Source organism: Armigeres subalbatus, chromosome 1, assembly GCF_024139115.2.
Source record: "Armigeres subalbatus isolate Guangzhou_Male chromosome 1, GZ_Asu_2, whole genome shotgun sequence".
Taxonomy (NCBI): domain Eukaryota; kingdom Metazoa; phylum Arthropoda; class Insecta; order Diptera; family Culicidae; genus Armigeres; species Armigeres subalbatus.
This window is the reverse complement of record NC_085139.1, coordinates 229,839,959-229,862,578: the sequence shown is the minus strand read 5'-3', so window position 1 is coordinate 229,862,578 and position 22,620 is coordinate 229,839,959. Positions and strand designations below refer to the sequence as shown.

Sequence of the window (22,620 nt, the reverse complement as noted above, 5' to 3'; positions counted from 1 at the left end):
GGATGCAACTTGTTGCAAGAAAATCGGTTAAGAGTTTCAATGTGAAAATTTGGCTAATGTTTTTTATGGCATTTTGTGCACACACACACGCACACACATACACACACACACACGCACACACGGACAGACAGACATTTGTTCAGCTCATCGAGCTGAGTCGAATGGTATATAACACTATGGGTCTCCGGGACTTCTATCAAAAGTTCGAATTTGGAGTGAAATGATAGCCTTTCGGTACAACTTAGTTGTACGAGAAAGGCAAAAACGGAAATTGTGTAGTTTTCATCACCGATAAAAATAAAAAAAAAAAACAGAAAAAATATTTTTGCGGATATTCTTGCAGGCATTTTTATGAGAAGTACATATTGAAAAAATTCTAAAGAAGTCTCTCTAAAGAAGAAGAAAAAGCAGGATAATTTCCGGAGTAATTTATTTACGATATGTCGGAGGAGTTTTCTAGGCATTTTCCTGGAAAAATCCTTTGGGGTTTTCTGGGTGAATTCATGGAGAAAGTTTCCGTGGGAGTCGTCGGGGAAATAATTTAAATGATTTGCAGAAGAATATCCGCCGCCCCTGGCTGAAAATGATCTATCACGCCGCCACCGATAAATTTTCAATCGGCGCACAAGTCTAGTTGCAGTATGCCCGCGCAAGATATTGGTATTTTGTTGCCTGCTATTAAGCATTGCTTTGAAGGGAGTAATACGAAGGGTAGGGATAGACACGAGTTGAACGATTTTTACGAAGTCCGTCCAGCTTTTTGGTTTCGTCGACGATATTTATTTTATGGCACATAACTTTGAGAAGATGGAGCAAGCCTATATCAGACTAAAAAAGAAGCTAAGCGGATTGGACTAGTCATCAGCACTCAACGTGACGAAGACGAAGTACATACATAATACACGCAAAAAAAAAGCGTTCATTAGTTAGTGAACTAACAAGTTCACGGTATATTTTTTCGTGAACAACAGCCACGGATTCAGGAACGTTCTGGAAAACCTGACTGGTGTTCACGAATCCATAAAATAAATCACGGTGTAGTTTTCCTGGTTCACGAACTCGGGAGCGTTTTTTTTTGCGTGTAGGAAGACACTCAAGAGATGACAATGTAAGCCACCCACCATGAGTTTAAATAAGTGGTGTCGAAATCGAGGTGGTTGAAGTACTCGTGTATTTGAGTTCACTGATGACCTGCAGCAACGATATTAGCAGATAAATTCGGAGATGGATCATGGCAGTTCGTACTTTGAACTCCGCAAAACACTCCGATCGAATAGAGTTGCAATAGCATCAGCTGTTGAGAGAACCATTCGACGTTCGCACCACGAAAATCGGACGACTAAAGTGGGCCGGGCACGTAATTGGAATGTCGGATAATAACCCGGTGAAAATGGTTCTCGATAGCGATCCGACGGGCACAAGAAGGCAAGGTGCGCAGCGAGTAAGGTGGATCGATTAGGTGGAAGACTATTTGCGGACCCTCCGCAGACTGCGTGGCTGGCGACGTGCAGCCATGGACTGAGTTGAATGGAGAAACCTTTAATGTACAGCATAGGCCACTGCGACCTTAGTCTGAGTAAAGGAAGTACGACTCACTTTGGCCTGGATAATCTTCTGATGCTTAGTTTAGATTTGGTTTAGAAGTGAATTGAGCAAATCGCTTGACTTAAACGCGAATTGGAAGCCTGAACACCTTCGTTCAGCTGACTTGAACGAAAGAAAAGCTGAACATGTCTAACTTTTGCCAAAACAATTGCATTTAACTAAGGTATCCCGGGGCAAGTGGGACCTAAAAAAACGCTAATTCAGCAAAATTGTTAACGCATACTTAGAAAACAGGTAATTTCAGAACATTAACAATTACTTAACAATTGCAAACAAGTAATTCACCTCACTCCGAAGCTTAAAAGCTTCCATACTGAGGACGAAAGCTTTTTCATCCCACCATTACTTCAACTGGCATTAACATTCGAATCCATCGAATCCACCACTGACCGCCGAACCACCCAACCGACCCACTTACTCGGACTTACCCACCCTATCGAACGTCACCGTGCAGTCATTGTTAGTCATCGTCATCATCACCACTGCCGCACAGCTAACCCAGTGGCACTATAGCCCATGCAGAGCTAAAGTTAGCTCGATCAAGAAACGGTGAAACAAACGATCTGAAAGCAGTTTATAATTCATGATGCAATGGAACCCTTTTGGTTCGTTCGAATGGCCCAAACCGATCGACGAATGAATGGTGGCGCGGCGCCTCGCTCAGCTCTTAGTTGGCGGATTGCTTCGGACAGCAGGTTGGACGAGAGCTGCACTGACTGGATGGTGGATACCTACACTACATGCTCCATCAAGTTGTTGGCGGTTGGCTCACCCACCACGCTCAACCGACCGGGTTTGCCTAGTTGCGGTGGCGGGTAAAGCCCGTCCGAAGTCTAACTCTCGGAACGGACGACTCTTACGATGTTCTATTTGCAAGTCGATTGGAATTCCTTGGTTCGATTGCCAGTACGGCGCGGTAATTGATAGCGGGTAGATTGTTTGTTGTACTTCTTGTTGTTATCGATCAATCAGTTCTGGTGGCTTATTTATCTGGTTCTGTGAATTGTGTCAAGAAGACAAAAGTGAGACACGAGAAAAAAATGTCATTACCGATCTTGAGGTGAAGGCATTGAAATCTTAAAAAGGGCCTTTTAGGGGGAATATGACCTGAGAAGAGTGTGCAGCAGTCAACAAATAATGTAAGTGTCGTGTGAACCGTGAACCTGCAAGTCGGTGTCAAAGGGCTCTGGTTTGCCTTGGCTTGCGGTTTTTAATTATGCTCGAGTGGATCGTTGAATTGTTTTGCAAAAACGAGGGAAAAAAGTGACAATTCGAGCCAAGCTTTGCTCCGTGAAATCGACCAAGCAAGGTCACAGTTGTGGTGATTATTCCATCACAGTGGCCGTTTCCGAGCGGCGTTTGTAAGTGCTATGGAATTCCTTTGCAGAGGGTCTCTACCGGTTATTGCTGGTCGATTAATGCGCTATGACGACGATTGCGATTACGGTGACGATGGCGACGGCGACAATGCAGCATGCCTTACGACTGCCGGTGCAGTCGTCAGTTAGTGCGAGGTGGCACTCGACATTGAGATTGATTACTACGCTTATGTGATTTACATTCGTTCGGAGTGTTCAAGCGATTCGACAGGCGTTCACTGGAACAGAAGGTACCTGCTACATAAAAACCAAACACTTCAGCCTATAGAGGCTAGGCGATGGATGACTTTCGATTATTAAATTAAAACGATGGATCAGATGGTCATCGAAGGGGTTGGTAATTGATGGTTATTTGCAGTTGAAAATGATGATTGAAGCATTGAAGTATATTGTTCATTTTTCTGGTTCAAATGTAGGTAATTTACCAGAAACGAAGGCAATGAAGCAGGCAATTACGTTGTTCCTAGTAGTTTTTTTTTAGTTAAATTTCGTTTTTCGCTTCTAAGAATCAGTTTGCGGATTAACATCCAAACGTTAGAAGAACCCGCAAAAATAGTATATTGCACAATGTTTGCTTTAAACCCATTATCACACCCTAAAAGCAAATCTTACAATTTTTATACAAAATCTTGATGTAACTGCCATGTTTTAATACAAACATGTAACTCTTTTTTTTACAGATACTGTATTGAATAAAAACAAAGATGTAATATTTTAATACAATCATTGCATCAAAATCTTCCGAAAATATATACCTATGCATTTTTTCCGAGTTTATATACACCATTTATTCTTTTTCATATGTCGTATTGAATAAAGAAGATTGATTGCACTATTGGCAGAGTTACATTTTCTCTCCGTCTTTCTTGTTTCCAGGCTCTACTTAACGTAATACGGAAAGAAACAATCATCAAACGATCGCCACCTTTTCTATCACGAAGCCTTTTTTTCGCTACAACAGATAGGGTAAATCACTACTTGGGCCTATGGACCCCATTCCCGGCTCACTGCACAGAAAGCTAATGATTTATACTGTTTAGTAGCCGTAGGTTTATGATTGATCATTTTAAAAAAGTCTCCTATTTATCTCGCACAATACTCAATATTTTTCAACCATTTATTTCACTCCTAATCGATCCAATTATAGAAAATAAAAATGTAGATTTCAAACTTTTGCTCTTCGTTGCAACACCACTGAGCCGGAGTGATTCTTTCCACTTTTACAAAACGGTATCATCAAATAAACACCTACCTGAAAATCGTCACAGTGCTCGATACAACCATTGCTTCAGGCTGTTTATCACCACACAATAATGCTAAACTCACGCACTTCTATCTTTTGTAATTGTTCGTATCACTAGATTTTATATAAACATATTGGAATACATTTAAAAATGTATCCTCAAACCGAACAAAAAATCACCTCGGCCCAAGAACTTCTAGTTGTACAGTGCTGCCAAAAGGCCATAAGTCTTATTTTAGTATGAAGATAATCCTTCATCGTTAATAGGAAAACTGTCTAATACGTTGACGCTATCATGTTATTTATAATTCTCTCGATTTCAAAAGGTGGAAAAGATATTGTTTTTAAGTGTTTGGAAGAAATTTGGATGAGTAAATATATCTTCTCAACCAAATAAAAATGATTATGAATAATACCATCTGGCATCTTGTTGTCGTGGAACGTGCATATTTTTGTTTACGTCGCATTTTCTACCGTCCCGAGAGAGAGAATGAGAGTAAGATGTTGAGAGATTGAGTAAAATATTGCGTATGCCGAGGAGATTTGGGGTATGCCGGATAAGCAATCGCCTATGACTGAAATGAGTGCTGCACCATGTTAATTTAAATCAAATAAACGCTTTTTCAAGCGGTGTTTAGCAAGAATAACTATTTTTGCAGCAGAGGTGAACCCCATCGCAATATTACACGGCCCACAAAATTCAGAAAAGTTGCCCCTAGTCATAAATATCAATTAAATAATGCAGTCGTGCGCTTGTTAGGCCGGGAATGGGGTGAGAAACCCTATGACTGAAAAAGTATCACTTCTCGTGCTTACTCGCAATATGCAATTCGAGTAAAGTTACATAAAACAACAGTCAGGGGCGACTCGTCCATACGTTCTACCTGTTCATGGAACAGGTAATCATTTTTAGGTCAGAAGTAAGAAATTAATGTCTTGGCAAATAATTATAATACATAAATAATTTACAATGATTTTAACATCTAAACATCTAAAGAAACAAAATATTTCGTAGGCAGATCAAGTTAACGCCACATGCTTGGCGTACAGTCAAATTGCAGCTAAATGTGTGTTTCTCTGAAATACCACACCCCATCACATAGAAAGCTTTTGCCAGTCGTGCGATCTATAATGAAGAACCAACAGCAGCACTGCCAGAAGTCAAATTTAAAGTTTTGCGCCATGACAAATGATTTGAAATAATTTCCTCCTTGGTATGCTCACTCGTTCTCCGCGCGCAGAGAACCAGCGTGAGCGTTGCCAGCTTTCTCCGTTTTCTCACATCATCCTCTATCGCATGCGAAGCAAGCACGTTTAGATGCATGTTCTGCTATGCGCGCAGGAGTCAAACCCGTTCGACGCGCTGCGAGAACAATAAACGACGCGACGCACCTTCGGTTAGACTCGATCGTAGTGTCGGGCTGTGCTTTGCCGAAAGGCGCACCGCGCACGCTTTCGCGCCGATGATTAGAAACAGTTTGTTTTTCTTTTTTCTCGTGATGAATATGCAATACATCAAGAACAATAGTAAATTAATGTTTGCGTTTTCAAAAGAGACTTTAAATAATGCTTTTTTACGAATACTCAAAATCAATCAACATAGAGAAAAAGGTATAGTTTTCACTAAATTTGAAAAATTAAATAACTGGAACACTTTTCAGCTTCTAAATGTGACTCATTGGTCGTCACAATCTGGGGTGACATTGCGCATCTCGAATCGAATCACTCGATTCGTAAGTTTTTGGATTCGTTTCGAAAAAAATGCGGCATTATCTATTTCGTTCGACTTCATTCAGTCGCAGTACAAGATTTCGAATGGTGCTGTACTAGTTCAATCGAGTATGTTCTGTCAAACGAAATGTAAACAGAGAGAATAAGAGATAGCTGTCTCCGTGTTTAGTATGCCGTCCGCTGGAGAGACAACCTTCAGCGCATGGCGAATGTGAGTAAACAGAGAGAATAAGAGTAATTTCATCTGCGTATAGCATGATGCCTGTTGGAAAGGCAGTTAATTGTGCTCAAAAGCAAATTGTGCTCAATGACTTTAAAAAGCAATATTATTTAAAGAGTGGTTGCAACCGATTAAAACATTTTGCCGATACGACATGTTTTGTAAATTGTGATATTGTTACGACACAAACTATAAGTTTTATGTTTATTCGAGTGTATGCCACAGATCCAAATTTGAGCTAAATAATTTAAAGTTAAAAAATGATTCGATAATAAATTACTTTGATGTTTCCATGTATCTTAGTTAAATGTACTTGGGTCGTATGGTATGTGCGTTTTTTTATTTAAATCATCTATTTTTACGTAGATTTTGGAATATACACGTTTTTACGCAGATTTTCCTCATAGATTTATCACGCGATTTATCGAAATCAAAAATACGATTTTAGTTGAAGTCGTTTTTACGCGGATTTCGGGATAATTAAGGCTCCGTCAGACGTTGCAAGCAAATCACTCGTGCGAGCGAATGATTTCTGAGAGCACTCGCAATTGCAGTCACACGCTGGGTGCTGCGGATAGAGCCGATTTTCTGTGCTCAAGCGAGCAGAGGGATATTTTGAAATCATTCCCATAAACAAAATTATTTTGCAGTTACTTGGCTGTCAAACATTTCCCGCTCTTCGAATTTCTCTTTCCACGTTGCATGAAAGCGCACAAATGCGCTAGACTCTACATTTTACGATTGTTTACACTTTACGATTGCTTACATACATTCATGCTCCAATTAGCTGCTAAATCTCGTGAAATATCGTAACGAGTGCTTTTTAGTTGCATTCCAACTAATTTTCCACTCGAAAATAATGTGAGAATATTTGTTACAAAGAATACAAAACTCAAACAAAGTTTATTTTTATTTTTTCCCAAAATAATAACAATACTTCTCAATATTAGATCAGAAACGAACATAACCACAATCTCCAATGTTTGGCTCCGGAACAATAGAAAATTTTGGCTTCAGTTTGACAACCAAATCGATTCTATCCGCACCACCCAGGTCACACGTAGCAATTTTTTACTTTAAGCAAATGACAGATTTACTCTCATGCAAATATAAACAAAAACGAAAAACTTGTTTTTCGGCCCCAAAATTAAGCATATGCGGTATTTCGAAAAATTTCGTTTTAGGTGGTTCGAAACGAAATTCCGCGGAATTTCGCGGAATTTAAGCAAGGCGAAATCTGATTTCTTGATTTCGTTTCGTTTCGTAAAATTACAAAAATTTCGCTAGAAAAAACTAGCTTCTAACGAAATTTAACGGAATTCCGCGGAATTTCGAAACAAATTTAAACTTAAACCATACTTTATATTATTAAAAATTTTGGCTGCGCCGCTGAACAAAACCATAAAGTTGTTTTCAAAACTTTAAGTTATACAATTTTTTCTATTAACGCTTATTACATAACCCAATTCTTAGTCGACAAATACGTATGTAGTTTTCGTCTATTAAACATCTTCAGCGTTTCAAAGATTCAAATATGTATTTTGTGATATTTTTTACTATTTGTACAATATGAATGCGGAATCGATCGAGTTGCTGCTGGGACGGCAGCTAGTCCGGGAGACGCGAAGTGAAAAAAAGCTACCTCGCGTAGCAGAAATTTGTTTAACCAGTGTACAATCGACCTTGTTGATGTTGATCACGCCAGCTACGCGAAGTGATAAAACTAATGTCTGTATCGAAGAGCACACAATTATTTAATGCGGAATCCATCATATTGTAGAAGCTTATTAAACGAAGCACATTGATCTTGCGTTGGATTGTTTTGAAACACAGTTTTCGTCTTCTTGTTTTCAAAATATCTTCGTTTACAATAAATATTTAGTCGCTTATCAAGGGGCTTACATGAATTACCTTCTCTACTATCCAACGATTCCTTCCCCGTGGCGCACACGGAGATGCAGAGCATTTCTCGTTTTTTTTTATAACAATGAGTGTTAAACTAATTTTCCTCTCCTAATCCTAAATTAGCTGTAAGGACGAGACCAGCATCGTTATTGGCCATGAATTGGAAACTCCGAAGCAAGTAGGGGAACGAGGGGCAATATGCCCTACCTAAGCAAAGACTCCTTTAATTTCTTAGCTGTAACAATTTTCATGGGTATTTTTACCTCACACAGATAGAAAAAGTTGTTGAAATTTACACGAAAGTAATGCACATAAAGGGAATGCCAAAAAGAGCGTAAATTTAAACGATATTATCGTCTGAATGTATGCAATTTGTATTGCATTATGACACTTTTTATACGAAAAAGTGTCATAATGCTATGTAAATTGCATACATTTAGGGGAAACTTGTTGGAAAAGATTCATGTACACCCAAAACAGTGTAATTTTCCACGTCTTTATTATTTACGCGTCGATTACTTTTCATTATTTCTTTCTGTGCATTCAACAGTTAAACAATATAGAGTAATTCTCGCTGAAACCGGGCCACTATTTGCACGAGGTTCTTAAAAATGCCTAAATTTATATTCTTTCAAAAGCTTTCGGCGAGTATATCAAGCATCCGAGTTAAATTCTTCAGAAAGATGAACCCCTCGTTAGTTTTACACGAAATCATTTTAATGGACCCCTCGATTTTTGTCAATTCTTGACTCACCAAAAGTATCATCACTCCAACATTTCTCAACTGATCGTAGAGATCAGCATATTGTTGGAAAGAGGAAGAGTGTATCCTCAATTTGCAATATTAAAAATAGAAGCAGCCATATTGAATTTGGCCGCCTTCTTGGATTTCTTTTTAAAAACTAATTTTCCGCCGGGTTTGCAACCACCGATTTCGAATATCAATACATCGATGGAAGGCTTAGCTTATATTGTGCATTGTGTCAGAAAATCTCAGGTGTATGTTTTTTCTATCAAAAGTTATGTACGATTTACCAAATTATGTTTTGAAGGCCCATCTGACCAAAGAACATTATTTTTTTGGTTAATATGATACTAGGACGTCAGTTCCTTGTGCACGAGCTCGAGCGGTTAGTTTTATGGAAAACAGTCATTACAATTTGAAAAATAAAACACTTGAACAATTTTGATGTGACTTGCTAACTCCAAGTCCAAAATCCGACTCTCTTCTTTATTTACAAAAAACGTTATTTATAACTACTGGCTATTGTTTACAATTTTTCTCTCATTTTCAATAATGTTGCAGAATGTTGCATTCTACCTACATTTACTCTCATGTGACATTCTGCTCCGAGAGCATTCGTACTCTCTAAATAAACAATTATTTAACAATTGAGTCAGCTACTATTTCTAGGCCAGCTTATTCGCCAAGTTTTGCTTATACTTAAATATCCGTTGTTTATTTTCAACAGCGGTTGCTATTTGATAAACATAAATGGACAGGTTCCAACCTGTCCAATCTTTCCTTTTGTTCGTTTATATGACATACTTTAATAATAGAAGAAAAATGATGATTATTGCATGGCGTTTAGGGTCGCTACACTTGATTTCATACACTATTCTAAGCCAAATATGATTCAAAAATGAAAAGCATATCTACTACAGTGTTTTATTTGAAGGGCTCAAAAGTTTGGAGCATAACGGAGCCGTTTTCAAGTTATTGTATTAATTAATTCAAGAAATTTGGTATTGGTAAATAGTATATAACTTTTGATAGAAAAAACATACACCTGAGATTTTTTGACACAATGCACAATATAAGCTAAGCTTTCCATCGATATATTAATATTCAAAATCGGTGGTTGCGAAACTGGCAGAAAAATAGTTTTCAAAAAGAAATCCAAGATGGCGGACAAATTCAATATGGCTGCTTCTATTTTTACTATTGCAAATAGAGGATACACTCTTCCTCTTTCCAACAATATGCTGATCTCTTCGATCGGCTGAGAAATGTTGGAGTTATGATAATTTTGGTGAGCCAAGAATTGACAAAAATCGAGAGGTCCATTAAAATGATTTCGTGTAAAACTAACGAGGGGTTCATCTTTCTGAAGAATTTAACTCGGATCCTTAATATACTCGCCGAAAGCTTTCGAAAGAATATAAATTTAGGCATTTTTAAGAACCTAGTGCAAATAGTGGCCCGGTTTCAGCGAGAATTACTCATAGCTAACTGATGCCATCTGAAAATTGTAGAAAATCTCAATCAAATTGATAATATTCACATTTCAAAAAAGTGGTGATATTTCGCTGCCGGAAAACTCATGAGGCAAAACGCCTTCTTGCTGGCAGCTATTAGGAAACAACGCACCACGCGTCGGCGAATCAGCATTCTGGTATGGACAGTGCGTGGAGACGCGTAGTACATTGTAGGTTAGTTGCCCTAGGGCGTTTTGCCTCACTGAAATGTTAGATGTTTCGTCAAAATGTGAAAAATTTCGGTTTTTTCAGCCTTCCTATCTGTTATTTTGACACTTTTTTCGTCTAGCCTATAAAATTTGCCGTTTTGCCTCAGGGGGGCGTTTTGGGGCCTCTTCCCCTATACAATAAATATAACTTTTTTGTAGCCCAAGAATATTATTTAATTGGTGAGCTGTGCATATTTGCTGTTTCTCGGCCAATCAAGATTAGCAACTACGATGTGTACAATTAATCAAGCTAAGATCTTCTTTGGCTATTTGCACAATATGTAAGAAACATTGAAGATTTGTGGGCATTTCTAGATCTTCGCATGGAATTCGAAAAAAAAAAGTTCTTTACTTATGATTGACAAGACAATAGCTCAGTTTCTATCCGAAATACATATCTTTGTGCATTTTAGAAAGGGGCACATGATTTTTCTAAGCATTCATTTTCTAATTTTGACTTAGCTCAATACTATAAAATAACGCGGACAAGACAAAATGAAGTATGCTTCAGCATAATTACATTATTCTTAAGTGAACTAAGGTTTTAAACGATATTTGAATCCGTATATAAAAATCCCATAATTTCTATAAAGCACTGTCCAGTTAGAATCCGGAATCGTTTATTGTATTACAGCGGCACGGAAAGTGACCGCTACAAGAATTATTTTACAGCGGTATGTCTACCTAGGCGCCCACTTTCTGTTACATTTCATGGTGTTTCGTGCAGCGAGTCAAAAATTGTTCCAGATGGAAGCCGCGAGGAGAGAAAAAAATCTGCACTCCCCCGTTGTCCTGCTCATCGACGGTGGATCCTACGTCAAAATGGATTTAGGACAGCTTCCTGGCCAAAAATTCTGCATGTCGACGGCACAAGGAGTTGTTCCTGCGAGATTAAGTTTGCTTTTATAGACAAATTTGCCAAGAAACTGATGATTTGGCGAGGGATATGCAGCTGCAGAGCAAAGACCAAAGTGTTCGTGACGAATAAGACGATGGACTCTAAGCTGTACAAGGAAGAATGTCTCAAAAACCGCGTACTAAGTTTCATGAAAGCCCATGAAGGTCCCGTGAAGTTTTGGCCAGATTTGGCGAGTTGCCACTACAGCCGGGAAGTCATCCAGTTGTACCGCGATAATAATGTAGGTTTCAACTATAAAAACATAATCCATCCAACTGGCCGCAGTTCCGGCCCATCGAGACATTTTGGGCAATAATGAAGCGGAAGCTTAGGAAAAGTGGATAAACAGCTCGGAACACGACTCAGATGACCAAAATGTGGAACGAATGTGCCAAGGAAGTTGTCTCCGGAGGTGTGCAGCGTTTGATGAGAGGAATAAAGAAGAAAGTGCGAATTGTCGCTAGAAAACTAGAAATGATTTGCATTTATATTTTTTCCTCAAAGTACAATAAATTACCTTTGTTTTGATGCATTAAACTTATTTGTATATCAATACGTTACCTAGATACAGATGTTTTATTATTCCGGATTCTAAATGGACATAGCTTTATATTTTTATACTTGCTGATATGAAACTGATATAAAATTGATCATATTCGGGAGCACACGCTCCACTATGAATTCCTTTGAAATCGGCACAAAGTCTGGGCTATTGCCTTATTGTCAATGGTATATGCGGCGAAAATGCGGTGATTTATCACAGACTGCCTTTTCTGTTATTATAACTTTATTGGTCGCAAAACAGTTATTTGACTACGAAAAAGTGAAATCAGAAATGCGTGTACATAATTTAAAACCAATTTAACAAAAATTCCGCGGAAAAAAAATTAAAATTTCGTTTCGTTTCGAAAAATTTCGAATTAAATGAACATTGATTTCGTATCGTTTCGAAGTCTCGAAAGAAAATTTATATTTCGTTTCGTTTCGATCCGAATCAACATAGACATTGTAAATTTCGTTTCGTTTCGTTTCGTTAGAAAAAAGTTTGTTATCGCATACCCTTACCCAAAATCTAATTTCATTCCTATTTTTGCAGTGCAACACTGCCACCTGAAAACGTTTTCACTTTTGCGAGCGAAAAATTTGCTAGTGCTGCACTAGCAAGCGCAATTTCGTTTCTGCGAGTTGAAAATTTTTAACGCTTAGCAGTCACACATTGCAAGCGAGCGTTTGCTTACGAGTTGTCATTTGTTTGCATGCAATCACTTTCAGTGTAGTCAGACAGGTAAATTTTTGACAGTTGTCACTTTCTGCGAGCAAAATGTTCGTTGCGAGTGATTTGCGTGCAACGTCTAACGGCACCTTTAGAGTTTGCATATTGTCTGGAAACTATAAAAGTAGGTATACTAATGACATTCTTTTCCTCAAGAGACAATAATAAAAAATTTATTCTCTTCCCGTAGAGAAATAATAACAAAAATAAATAAAAACTTTCAGCAAGAAAAAACTCTCGAACAACATTCGAAAGCTATAAAGGTGACGAGTGTTTTTCATTCGACTTGAGTCGTTTTTCAGTGTGCTAACGAGTTTCCATAATGCCAAAACATCTCGTTATTCTTGTACCTCCTCGAGCATACTCGAACGATGAGTCGTTTTCGAGATCGAATCGAAACCCGTAATGCCAAACATGTTCGACTCGATAGAATTACGTTCGAATCGAGATGCACAATGCCACCCCTGGGGTCGCATCAAAAAATAATTGTATAATTATATAGTATAATTATTATACTAATAATGGTTAATAACATTTCTTTCATAGCAACAATATATGTGAGAGTTTAAATATTAGCGGCGATGGGACCAGCGTACCCTGAATGGTGGAATGAGCCGATATGAAAGATCTCTATTCTGAGCAATATCCAGTTATTGCCCAACTGTTACCAAGTTAGATTTTAGACGATTTCCGAGTCTAAAATTTTAAGTGCATCTAAATTTAAAACATTTTTGTAACAAAAGAGAAAAATAAGTCATTTATTGTTTTGTAAATCTTTTCTATTTAAATTTTTTTTTTCTTCTAATATTTGGTTAAGTTGTACAAGAAAAGGTTGTAATATTAGATTAAATGCCCAATTTTCATTCGAAACCACTCAGCTTGATGATTTTTTTTTTATCAGCATGGTAGAACAGGTGTAGCAAAAGTCCACGAGACGCCCCTGAACAACAGGAAACTGAAATTTGCATCTGCAAAATAGCGAAGTGATAATTTTGAATAAGACGAATGTTCCTTTACCGAATAACAAGTTGAGCAGAAAATCATCTATCCAGATTCTATTTCGCCCACAGTTTCTGATTATAAAGTGGCGCAAAGAGGCTTTTCTTACTCTTATTCTGAATGATGCTCTTGTTGTCAACGTTTTTTTTTTGTTCAACTCTTCAAGTGACTTTACGAGAGTGTTCATTTCTAAAGCTTTTAAATTCGATATCCAAGTCACCCACAGGATGCTGTTACGATTGGTTTTATTTTGTTCAAATAGTTGTAAATATTCGATTGAGTCATTGTCATTTGTGTTCGATTGCGTCAGTTTTGTAAGTTGAGTCTGTGTCGTCTGGAATCAAGAAGAATGTCTTACAGGGATGCCAGATACAATTTTTATAAGTCTGTATCAATCTTAGTAAAATGTCTGTATTTGTCTGTATAAAGTTAAGAATGTACAGGAAATTATAATTTAAAAAATTATTCAAAAATCATGCGCTTTCAACAACGTAGAATATCGAGGTTTCATTAATCAAAAGTCGGTGTAAGACTTAGTCGAGCCAAGCACGAGATTCTGAGTTCAAGTAAGATTTCTGTTGAGGTCGAAATACATATTATGGAATTTACTCTAAAGTTTCAATCAAGTGGTAGAATTAAATGGAATAATACTATTTTGTATTATGACAAGGGAAGATATTCCGCTTCAAAGCTCTGAATAATGTTCTTATCAATATTTAGGTTGTTACATTAGCATAAATTGATAGTATTTACGCAATTTTCTAACTGGAAATCCGTTGGGAAGTCCAAAAGAGTTTGGGTCGGAGGAGAGGCAATAAAGGAATAAATCCGTTTGGGAACTCAAAGAACGGAGCGGACATCTTTTGGGTTTACAAACGGAGAACCTTTTGTCTTTGATCTTTTTCGGGCTTTCAAACGGAACTCTTTTTGTGCCTTTGAACCAAATCCTCGGCCTAATAAGGCCTCGGAATCCCAAAAGGATATCCTTTGTTCTGCAACAGAAAAAAATCCGTTCAGAAGCCCAGATGGCTCTACTCTAAGTTCCAAAAGTATTCCTTTCGAAAGTCTAAAAGGAATTCGTAGGAAAGTATCCCGTTCGGAACTCTAGAATGATTTTGTTCAGAATTCCACCAGAATTCCGTTTGGAAGTCTAAAAGATTTTTTTTGGGAAGCCCAGAGTGATTCCACAGACAAACAGACATAACACATTGAACATTCACTCATCAAAATCATCGTCGTTCAAACACTAACGACATCTGTTGATTTCTGTTAGTTGGGCAAATCACGAACCAGATGGCGGTAGTGAGCAAACGTCAAACTCGAGCAAAAACGATGCGCGCGCCACGAGTGATCGATTGGCCAACTAATGATTATTTGAATTGACCAGTAAATCAGTTAACGATGGAAATTTGACAAGTGTTATGTCTGTTTGTCTGTAGTGATTCCTTTCGAAAGCCCAAAAGAATTTCGTTCAGAAACTTGAAGGGATTCCGTTCCGATATCACAGAAGGATTACGTTCTCATAATTCTGTACGGAAATTCGTACGAACGGATATCTTTTGGGCACTTTCATGGAATTTTATTTGGGCTTTTGAACTTGATCATGTTGGGCTTCAGAATGGATTATATTTTGACTTCTGAGTGGAATCTTGTTAGGCTTTCGAAAATAATCGAAGAATCCTTCCGTTCGAAATTAAAAAAAAAATCTTCGTGGAACCCAAAAGAGATCCCGTTCTGAAGCCTAGAACCACCTAAAAGGCTCCGCTCGGAATTCCAAAAGGATATCACTTGGAAACTTTATAGAATTCCGTACGAAACCCCCATAACGATTTTGTTTGAAAACCCAAAATGTTGTACATTCAATGTTAATTGCCTATTGGCCTATTAATTGCCGACCAACTGGCACAACCTCACACAACCCTACTTCATTGAGCGCCGTTGCTGATGAAGCAAGTGTGTAGGAGCCGGACAGTACTAAATATTTATCCTTCTTTGTTGGCATTGAACAAAAATGCATATGAGAGAGTGAGTTCTAAAAATGTATTGGGAGAGTTCGGCTACGTGCCCGGTGCTGGGTATTTGGTTGCATCAGTACCCGCTAAGCTGCGGAGGATGACGGAGATCCTTCGTAGCTTAGTAAAGAAAGCACCTGTCTAGCGTACTGGTTTCGTGGGATCAAACCCCACCGAAGGAAGCGATTACCCTCCAATACCTTTTCCGAACTAAATCTATCACATGTTGTGCATATGCATAATCGAGTTTCAGACAACCCAAAATGGTTTAATTGGAAAGCGCAACAGGATTCTCTTTGGCGGTCTCAAGTTTTCGAAAACTGAATGTCTGTAAAAGTCTGTAACTTTAATCAAAAGTCTGCATAGCGTGTATAATCTATATGATGTCTATATGCAAGACAAAATGTCTGTATAAATACGGACATGTCTGTATGTCTGGCATCCCTGATGCCTTCATTTAGGCAAGGGTCCCATACGCCTGTCACTGCTCGTGTACTCTGCATCGAAGCTTAGAACCGGTGTTAGGGCGCAATCGTTAATGCGAACATTTTTTTATTCGGTTAGTTACTACAAATAAATTATTTTTCGAGTCCCTATAATCAAGCAGGTATCTCAAGCATATCACATCGTTATATTGCTGCATGATTGAGTGTTTGATTTTGATAAAATATATAAAACAAAAGTGTGCATAAAAATTACCTCGCCATAACAAAAAGGTGGTAGAGAATTAACACTGTTGTTTATAGTTTCGAACCAAATCCAGATGTCGCACATGTCGGGGTAGGGATTCAGCGGTCCGCCTTCTCCCCCTGAATTTAGGCAACAAAATGTTAAGAAGTGTTTGCTCGAATCGTTGATGCCAAATGGCATTAATTGATTCGAGGTGCCCAAATAGGATAATAATCCTATACAAAGGCTCAGCTATGAATACAGCAAACTAATTGCTGTAGACAAAAAGCGCTTTATGCTATAAAAATATATTTGCAGGATTTGGCTGATGAACCAAAATGTCATATGAAACCTCGTCATTTCCCGTAGTTGGCACCACCTAGCCGTCTCTCTCAGGGCACCAGGAGAGAACGTGCATTATTTTAATTTGTTATATGTTTCATGTTGCTTAGCATCTTTATGTTTGAATAAAATAAAAGTTGTTACAATGCAAACACGCGAGTTTCGTGTTGCTACTTAAGTGTTTTGAAGCTGTTTCTAGAACAAGTCTAATACATTTCAATCCTTGCGTTTCAATTCGCAATAACAATTCTTCTGCTTTGCTCACAAGCATTTGTTTACTTTGCTCGATAGGTAGACGGTTTGACAGTCCAATTGGTAGATTTGGCTTCAATCATTGCACAACTCTATGATAGACTCTGGTTTGGCCCAATCGAACGTTTAATCGAAACAAATCTTCCTCTTCTTCTTCTTCTTCTTCTTCTTCTGCTTCTTATTCTTCTTCTTATTTCTTCTTCTTCTTCAATGACTCTACATTCCGATTGGAACTTGGCCTACTTTTCAACTTAGTATTTTATTAGCATTTCCTCAGTTATTAATTGAAAGCTGTCCTATGCCCGCCATTGCATGAGTATGTATCTTGTATGACAAGTACGATGGATACACTATGCCCAGGGTGTCGAGAAAGTTCCCAACCCAAAAACATCCTAGACCAGACCGAAAATCGAACTCGCCATCTCCGGATTGGCAATCCTACGCCTTTGCTCGCAAGGCTACTGGAGACCCCCGAAACGAATATTAGGCCGAAAATGGTCTGACCGAAAATGTCATTTATCCAAAGAAAGACATATACTGACGGCCAAAAATGTTGTTCGGTCGTTTGGCCGAACGGATCATTTGACGAAAATGCCGTTTGATCGAAGTTGTCGTTTGTAAGACAGGGCTTTTTGGCGGAAAATGTCATTTGGGCGAACAACAGTGAGTTGTGAAGTAATTAATCGAGGGGGCGAAAAAAAAATGTTTTTTAATGATTTTTTTTTTAATTTTGAGCATTGTGTATAGACCATATATTTGTCACCAAGAGTATTTAAAGTGAAAATACGAGCATATATCTCTATCGGCATAAATATTATATATCCTATCAGGTCACGAATATTAAAGGGACTCTTGCTTACAAATTTCGTCTAAGATCCCTTGCAATATGTGGCCGACTCATTTCCATCCACGATTTCGAACATCTATTGTTATCGGTATTTGGTATTTATCGGTTGCTCGGACACGATATCCAACTGTTATCGTCGGAATTATAAATTTTAGACTTCATCTGCATTTCACGATAGAGTAGTACATTCGAATTTTGGTGCGTGTATCAATCCAATCCGGTTGGGTCTAGGACAATTCAAATATGACATCCACTACTTTTTGAGATTTGATAAAATCATTCTACGCCCCCACTTCTCTTCTACACTGCTACCTTCCAGAATATGTACTACCCGAGTTCCAAGTTCTTCAAAGAACGATCTCAGTTGGAGCTTCTAGTTGGTCTATGTTGATTCGTTGCCCGAGCCTCTCCTCCAGCCGCTGAATCCGGGCAATGCGTTGTCGGATCTCGTTAATTAAGGTCAATTATAAGATGATAGCCAAACGCGATGCTAGCTTTGCGTTTATTACGGACTCAAGAAGGCACCGTCTCGTTTTCAGCTGAACCATTTCTAAAGAATACAAATAGTAGTCCTGCCCACTACTAGGTTTTCCAATCTGGCCCAAAATCACGATTCAGCCATCTTGGATTTTAGTATGGTAGAGCCAGCGAGTTTGTTTGCATCGGAAATTAATTTTCTACCCCCGCCTTCTTCTCTTCCATGAATTTGGCAGATTGGAAACCTAGTAATGCATTAATCTGGGTCCTGCCAACTAAAAGCGGCTCCTGAGAAGTGAATCAAACGCTGCTGGCTGCAGACGGGAGAAGCAGGTGGGGTGGACTCCCCAGCCGACAATGCAAGGGAAGGAAATCCGGCGATAGTCGCCTTCTCTACGATATGTCACGAAGTATATGATTGGAAAAATTGGTGGATGCCAGAAAAAGACGCGACATGTCAGCCACTCACCCATCCAACTGATCAGTTTAAACGTTGGCTCCACCACTTAGAACAACTTCTTCTTCCCCATTTGGTACTGATTAGCCACGGAGAAGCCTTCGATCGTCTGAATCACTCAAAAATCTGTGGGAGTCCCAGGGAGGTCTAGAAAATCGAGAGTCCTGTGCAACGGTGTCGCTAAAGTGAGAGCAAGGATAGATGTATTATATCTCTGTTGTTGTTCTCATAGTAATCGACGAAATCAAGGGCCGCTCTAGCAGCCCACCACCATAGAGCAATCGAACGACCTCGACTTAGAAGATGATACTCCTCTACCAACGCAACAGCGCTCTACCATGTACAGTAAACTGAATGACCTGGTAGTACACTCCCACTCATCAACATCACTGTATATGAACAACTCCAACTCCACGGTAGCCGGACAAACAGTGGAGATGGTCGAAAACCACAGCCAGCCATCGTCGGGTGGCAGATCAAGATCAACATAGAACATGGAGATCCAATCGGCCCAGGCAATGCACCAAACCTCGAATACTCAACTCTAACGTGAAATCTGTGATGTTATACGCCAGTGCGACTTGATGCGTATTACCAGAGTTCATACAGGATCAAGTATGCATCAGCCGCTAGCAATGATGGTTCGCTGTAGTTGCATGTCCGAAAGATTGTGAAACTATTGAGAACTTGAGCTACAGGTCCTAAGCCCTGGTAAAGGAGGAAGGTTGCGATGGCTGTTATTCATGGCCATCGTGTAAAGCAAAAATGGATAAACCCCAATGCCAAGGTGTCATGCGACCCGTGCATGGGGGGGGGTTCTAAACATGCGCAACCGCGAACGGAGCCTGGGGTGCACCAGGGCGAACACCCCAGTAAGCAGCCCTTACTGCACTACGGCGGGGCACTGGTGCAGCGGACATTTATTTCCCTAGCTACTCGTGGGACCAAAAATGAGTACAAATTCTACAAACAACCCTCAAGGTGACGACTGCCTCTCTCAGTCGTGTGAGAGCGAAGTGGAGAATACTCTGAGTCAGCTTGGCTTTACCGAAGACCAGCTACTCAGTAGTTCGCAGGAGAAGATGGAAATATCCTGCCCCTCAACGCCTATCTCCCGGAGCAGCACATGTTTCGACAAAGCTGATCCAGATCTACAACCTCCCTCATCGACCGACTCCAACCTGTTGGACATGGCAGATAACGAAGATGATGGTATAAGGATCATCATCAACCCCCAAAAATCTTTAGCAAGTAGCAAAGGATCCGAAGATAACAAGGGTTCTACGGAAGCCAAGGGTGCTCCGAGAAAGAAAATCCCCACACTCACACGCTCGCAGAGGAAGCAGCTTAGAACTCTCCGGGAGAAGGGAAAAGACCGGAATGAGGCCTTGTCCATAATCCTGAATAAGGAGAGCGAGCCCACTTCCTCAAAACGCTCGAGAAACGACCTAGACAAATCCGCCACAGAGGACCCCAAACAAAAAGGGTGAAGCACCATCTGGATCCGAGAGAGCGCGCCCAACAGTCCTGAAACCGCGCGCCTCAGAAAAACGTGTCTGGACAACAAAACCCACCCATGAGGAAAACAGCTGGTATCAGCTACAGTGATATGGCCAAAAGCGTGAAGGTCGGGATAATACCCAAAGACTTTCCCACCGTCCAACTCACTACAGCCCAGCTAGACCTTCTACAAGAAGCACTCCTGCTCAGAGTAGTTCAACAGCGAAACGAGCCAATAAAACCCAAATTCAACAACCTCATCTACAAGTCCGGTTACATGGTTCTAATCTGTAAGGATCAAGAGACTGCTGAGTGGTTAAAGAGAATATCCCCATCCATGAAACCCTGGGAAGGTGCAGAGCTGATGGCAATGGACGAAGTGGCGATTCCACGTCCAGAGATGATCCGAGCATTCTTCCCACAAAGCTCCAGCTATGATGACGACCGAATAAAGGCTCTCATAGAAAGCCAAATTACATCACAACAACTAATTGGCGTATTGTGAAACGATCCAATCTGAAAGATATTCATGTTGAATGGATCTTCAAAGTAGAGGGTGCGTCGAAGGAAAAGTTGAAGAAGTTCAAATACACCCTCAACTACCGATTTGGTGAAATCCAACTAAGGAAGATTACAGATCAACCGACTGCCGCTACCGCCAATCCGACTGGAAGGCCGACCCAAGAGCAATCTGAGGAGGCCTCCTGTTCAAGCGAGGTTCGGCTAACTGAAAGGCCGACCCAAGAGAAAACTGAGGAAGCCTCCGGTTCAGGCGAGGTTAGTAAATCTCACCCCAAAAGCACCATAAAGGCTAGTCTGTCCGCCTCTAAAGGAAAAGCTCGAAGCTTACATGCGACCCCTGCTCTAGTGGTACCAAACCAAAGGTATCTAAACAGGGCAAAGGGGTGCAAAAAGCGACAGTTTGACCACAGAGGCGAAACTGGCGGGCCAGGTTGCTACAGGGAAGAGAGAAACCCAGACTGTAATACCAAACGACATCCTGATGATCCGCAACATCCAAAGCCGGACAGTCGTCGTCCGGAAAAAGCGGGAATCCCGGAAATGGCGACTAAAGTTCTGCAAGTGAACCTCCACTATGCTGAGAGCGCCACGGGTGTGCTCTGTCGGAGGTTCACCAAAGAGAATTTAACCGTGGCCCTCATTCAAGAGCCATGGGTCAATAAATCCAGAATACAAGGTATTCCACAACACTCATGTAAGTTGGTATATGATGACAGCCAGCTTTCTCCTAGAGCGGCTATTTTATTACATAACAACTGTAAATACTTTCCAATTTCAGAATTCATAAAAGGGACATCGTAGCGGTCAGAATGGAGGTACCTTCCGCCAGAGGGAGTAGAGAGATCTTGGTGGTCTCGGCATACTTCCCAGGTGACGTGGACGAAATCCCTCCTCCAGAAATAGCTGCGCTCGTAGCCTACAGCCACCGACACAACATCCCCTTCGTCATAGGGTGCGACGCAAATGCACATCACACCGTATGGGGAAGTACCAATATAAACACCAGAGGTGAGTACCTGTTACAGTTTCTCTCTTCCAAGAACATTGACATTTGTAATGTTGGTGACAAGCCCACGTTTGAAAACTCCATTCGTCAGGAAGTTTTGGACTTGACTCTATGTAGTCGGTCTATCTCTGATAAAATAAAAAACTGGCATGTTTCTGAAGAAATATCAATGTCAGACCATAAACACATCATCTTCGAATGGGAAGGGGTCTAACGATGGAAAAACGTTTAAAGATCCTAAGAAAACTGATTGGGAATCCTACTCAGCTATCCTACGATCCGAAGAGTACATCATAGAAAGTCACATCAAGTCCATAACACAATTGGAAGATGCGTCCAAATCCATTAAAAACAAAATCCTTAACGCCTACCAAGAGAGCTGTCCAACTAAATCAACTAGTTCGAGTAGAGACGTTCCATGGTGGAATAAAACTCTTGAGAAGCTTAGGAAAACTGCGCGTAGGGAGTTCAATCGTGCTAAGCGAACCGGCGATTGGAGCCTATACAGAAAGGCCCTGACGAACTACAACAAAGAAATAAGGTCAGCCAAACGGAAATCGTGGATTCTAATGTGTGAAAGCATAGAGAATACACCCGTAGTGGCCAGACTCCAAAAAACTCTTTCAAAAGACCACTCCAATGGTGTGGGTAGCCTCCGAAAGACGGATGGTTCGCTCACTGTAGAGCCTAGCGATACACTGAGCGAATTGTTAAAGATCCACTTCGCTGATTCAGTCCCTGGGGCGAGCATCGGCGACCAAGGCACTGGAATTGCTGTCTCAGATCCACAAGAGATCCAACCATGGGTTTCTGGG

General features: G+C 40.0%; 1 protein-coding gene across 2 annotated transcripts in view; it reads left to right on the top strand.

The window, feature by feature from the left end:
* Positions 1-2,440: 2,440 nt before the first annotated feature.
* The window catches only part of LOC134205849 (uncharacterized), a 116,990-nt gene continuing 96,810 nt past the window's right edge, over positions 2,441-22,620 (top strand). Inside the window, exon 1 of one of the 2 annotated variants that reach the window (XM_062681483.1) lies at positions 2,441-2,744. The gene's annotated coding sequence lies outside the window, so the exon portion shown is untranslated. The remainder of the gene's footprint in view (positions 2,745-22,620) is intronic. The other variant, XM_062681479.1, reaches the window with a different exon arrangement.